The sequence below is a fragment of the Spea bombifrons genome, chromosome 1 (assembly GCF_027358695.1).
Source record: "Spea bombifrons isolate aSpeBom1 chromosome 1, aSpeBom1.2.pri, whole genome shotgun sequence".
NCBI lineage: Eukaryota > Metazoa > Chordata > Amphibia > Anura > Pelobatidae > Spea > Spea bombifrons.
This window is the reverse complement of record NC_071087.1, coordinates 80,338,112-80,343,272: the sequence shown is the minus strand read 5'-3', so window position 1 is coordinate 80,343,272 and position 5,161 is coordinate 80,338,112.

Genomic DNA, 5,161 nt, shown 5'->3' with positions numbered 1-5,161 from the left:
GATAGTAAATGCTACAGCAACCTCTTGGTTGTAGCAAAAGCAAGGTTAGCCAGCTGCTCACGTGCGAACAAAGCTCAATCACACAGTGCATCCCAGTCTCCACTCGGGTCTTTAAATAACTGCTTATATCTTGTTTGCTGTTAACATTTTTTGGGTGTAATCAGCCTCTTATTGATAAAGTTCAGAGACCACAGTGATGTTTTTTCTATTTTTCTATCTTTGTGTTTCGCTCTCTTTTCTATGTATAAAAATAAAATAATACTAATTCCTAGTTTTGTCATTTGTAAGAAGAAGTAAATGTAAGGTGCATAGAGTCTGAACGAATGTACTGGCTTGTTGTTTAGCTACAGATACCTTGCTTATGCTGCCCTCTAGAGATAAATGTTGAGAATACAGTGCACCCACAAGTAAGAAAATTCAGCTTGTTATCAAGGCTTAGTGAGGAAAATGTACAATTATTGTACTGTCAGAAAATGTAATTGTGACAGCAATATCATATGCACATATGTATAAAATAATTAGTTCTTCAGAAATGTTCCTTTGCCACAGAAGTACTAAAAAACAAATGTAAAATACAGCTAAAGGCATTACCTTGTGTGTACAAAAGAATAAAAAGTAGCAATTGCATCTCTTTGCTTGCTTTTCCTTTAAGGCTACTTCATACCTAACATACAGATATTTATACAACTAGTCGCAGAGTTTAATTTGGTTTACACTTCCTCAGTCTGTTTATACTAGGCTGACTCATAACAGGTGAGAAGAGCCGTATTAGGCTTGTCCAGCATACAGACTCTGCCTGAGCTTTGTCCTCTGTCCATGGTACTGACAGGAATAGCAGGTTGCAAATGGCCAAAATACTTCATATGATTAATTGGGGCACTTGACCATTACAGCAACAGGGACTTCTATGACATTGCATTCTAAATACATAGACATTAATATGTAGTTGGTCCCACCCCCTTTGTAGCTATAACAGCTTCCACTCTTCTGGGAAGACCTTTGGAGTGTCTGTATGGAATATTTTGCCAATTTATCAAGTAGATGATTTGGTCAGGCACTGATGTTGGATGAGAAGGTCTAGCTTGCAATCTCCATTCCAGTTTGTCCCAAAGATGTTTGATGGGGTTATGGTCAAGGCACTGAGGGCCCATCAAGTTCTTCCACACCAAACTAATCCAATCATGTCCTTATGGACCTTGCTTTGTGCACTGGGGCACGGTCATTCTGGAAACGAAAAGGGCCTCCCCTTCAGCATGCTTCCATCAGAAACACTCCAAGATCTTATGGAAAGCCTTCCCAGAAGAATGGAAGCTGTTAGCTGCAAAGGGGGAGGGGAGCAACAACACATAAATATCTTTGTATTTAGAATGTGATGTCATAAAAGTACCTGTTGGTGTAATAGTCGGGTGTCCCAATACTTTTGTCCATATAGTGTATGTCTTGCCTAGTTAATAGGCTAATGAACACTTAACCATTATTTCAAATGTAGAAATGCTATGGATGTGGACCTCCAACTTTGTACCTCAGGTTTGTATGGTTTCTTGCCACTCCTAGGAGAAAGAAAGAAAACTGAATGTGTTTCCTGTGATGCGGACACTCATTCAACAACAGTAGATACATGTATTACTTTCTGTACATTTACAATTCTGACTAAATCAAAATGCATTTTAAATATAATATGGTTTTGTATGAAAACACCAAACTAGAGTGGGTGATTTAAAATGCACAGCATTCCGTGCATTCCTTACAGGTCTTAGTTAAGTTCTTTTAATCAAACTCAACTACAAGACATTATTTTAATTCCTGCCCCACTACACATAGGTGAGAGATTATAACTCTCATAAACTTGATTCACCTACAGGCTTATGCAGTATATGCAAATTATTTGTTTGCTAATGCGACTTGGAGTTTTGTTCAGCTTATGCAAGTTTGCTGCTGCACATGTTTTGCCAACTTGCAAGCATTCACAGTTTAGTAAATAAATCTCTGTCATTGTAGGTTATAAGGCTCTTTTGCTTTCTAACAAGATACATTTTACTTGCATTTAGTAATTTTATTTGAAATATAGGTACTGGGTGATAACTTAAAGACACAATAATGATTATTTTTAAGTGATCAGTGAAGCAATATGTTTTCCCAGGGGGAATCCTGTTAAGTTTAGAGAAGGATTAAATAAGATTGCCAGATAACCTATAGTATCTCAGTAGTGTGTTATATAAACCAATCATGGACAGAAAGATAGCTATATCAAATAACACATCCAAATAAAAGAAAGTGGGACTCATTTTTAATTGATCTAAACCTTAAAACATTACAGTTTACGATGAAATATGGCACCCTTAGATCTGGAAGCTTTAATCCAACCACAAGAGTGATGTTTTTTTTTCTCCCTCTCATTATCATGCACTGTGTTTGCTTAATTATAAGATGACCTCCCAAATGTTGTTCTTAATAAAAGAAAAAGTCCTCAATTTAAGACAACCCTATTGGGAAAAAAAATATTTTTTAAAAAAAAATCTAAAAAAACAACCTTATAATTAAGGTAGTCTTTTACTTAAACCATCACAGAGCTGAGTAAGCCTAGGGGCTTGTCACTCACCTTCACTTATGCTCTCTCACACTCTTTCATTCACTCTCTCAATGTCTCCCTATCTTCTCTGCTGACTGCTTCTGTGTCCATGTCTCCTTTTCCACAGCTCCACTTGTTCTTGTTTTGTTCGTCCACTTTTCCCCATTATCCTGATCCCCTGTTTTTCTTCATTACTCGTTCTGTCTTGATAAAGCTATTCAATAATTTGGGTTTTAGTATAATCTAAGATGATGGTACCAAAATATACTTTGTTTTTATTGGCAGCGTCACCAATTTCCTCTTGAATGCCTTTTTGATACCTTAAACTTAACACCACAGAGACTGAACTTATACTGCTCATCTCATTTGTCATATCTACCTTCCAAGCTCCCATCCTTGGGATACTGAAATTATTGTCCTTAACCCCTTACTTTCAAAAACGTTCTCAACCCTGCATGACATAGTGTTGTCCTGAAGTGGTTAAACAATTGACTTTGGCTTTACACAGTGAAGTAGGTGAAATCAAATGCCTAGAGACTTAGATGAGCTCTGATTGGTTATTTAGCCTCTAATTCCACAGAGGTGAAAGAGCTATCTTTTGAGGAGGATTGTTCTGCAGTGCTCCTCTTGTGCTGGGCAGACTGAGAGATGGGCTGAAAAGTCCGCTAGATAACGGACACCTGGCTTTTTTGTGTGCAGCCAATCAGGGAGTTGGTGGGCGGAGTATCAGCTAAAAAGCTGACATGTTTTTCATCCAGCCAAATCAGGGAGATGCAGAGCTCCTGTGTGAACTCGGAAGATGTTCTTCTAAGCAGCACAACAGACACAGCTTCATGTGCTCAGAATGGGCTGAACAGACATTTATGAAGAAGTCTATTTTTTTTAAGTTCTCTGTGCTTTAATACCCCCCCCCCCCCCAAAAAAAAATATATGTATTTTTGGAGAGAAGAAAAGCATTGGAATTTCTCTAGGAATATTTGATGAGCGTTGGTACCGTGTTAGCCGTAGAATTACAGGAGACAAGTGGAGTTTGAATGATACCTTTATTGGCTAACTGAGTAAATATAGATTGCAAGCTTTCAAGACCTCTCAGGTCCCTTCATCAGGCATGTTATACAACAATGTGAAAAACCTCTCTTTAAGTTTCAGTCAAAATAACATGGTTAAGAATGGGAAGCAGACTTGATTGTTCAGCCAGGGTTTCTCATATCATATGCCAACATTAATACAATCAAGAGTTGCCTTTTACTTAATCAGTTAACTGATGTCTGGTGTGCTCAACACCCATCGGATTCAGATTATACCTACTACTCACCAATGCATGATAGGTACACCACAATTGACTATTTTTTTCTGTCCCATTACATTTATTTTCTCTTATCTCTTCCGAAATTGGCACGGCGACTATTAGCGATCACGCCTCAATACATATTTCTTTAGACAACACGTCCCTGCCCCCTAGGACTTGGTCCTGAAGACTGAATGAAAACTTAATCGATAACCCCCATAATGTTACTACTCTTACCGAACACCTGCGACATTTTTTTAATGAAAACAGTTTCACTGAGGTTGACTTTCCGACCACTTGGGAGGCACATAAATCAGTCATTCGCGGGTATTTGATCAAGATGGGGGCAGAGAGGAAAAGATTGGACAGGGCTAAGATTCTCTCATTCTCCCAGCAATTAGCCCGCTTAGACGCCCAGCATAAAGCTACACGCTCCATTGATGTTCTCTTAGAGTTACAGGCCCTACGCACCTCACTAGCGTCCCTTTTAAATGACAAAGTTAGACGCAATTTCTTACTGACGGAAAGTCACTTCTATGAACTAGGTAATAAACCTGGAAAAATTTTAGCCAGAGCACTAAGAACTAAGAGATCTACGACTTTTATTCCTAGAATCCGTGATGCCAATTCCGATAAAATAGCTGAAGCCTTTTTCCAATACTATCATTCCCTCTAAACCCCCCCAGAGGGAGTTTCACCATTGGCGGCTATGTCTATAGATGCTTACCTGTTGAAATTCCTCAAGAAACGTGTTTCAGAGGATGACAAGTCCACCCTGGACGCCCCAATTCAACTGGTAGAGATTGAGATGGCTCTTAAGGCCTTGCCACCAGGAAAATGCCCGGGCCCGGACGGTCTAACACCCTTATACTATAAAAAATTGTTACCAGTCCTGGGTCCACAAATGCTGACCTTGTTCAAGTCCCTGGCAGATGGGGCACCCCTTCACCCTCACACCAACTCTGCATACATCACGATGATACCAAAGCCCAATAAAGATAAAGATTGCTCTGGGAACTACAGGCCGATCTCCCTTATCAACACAGATCTAAAGATTCTTGCAGAAATTCTAGCAACCAGACTGCAACCGTTAATCCCGGGTCTGATCCTTTTGGATCAGGCTGGGTTTGTTCCGGGCAGGGAGGCCAGGGACAACACCATAAGGGTCCTGGATCTTTTGGCCCATGTCCGCGACCGGGGGGTCCGTCTCTGTTGGTCTCCATGGACGCTGAGAAAGCATTTGATAGGTTGGCGTGGCCCTTCTTGTTTGGTGTTCTCCGAATATTGGGAATTGGTAGCCTTTT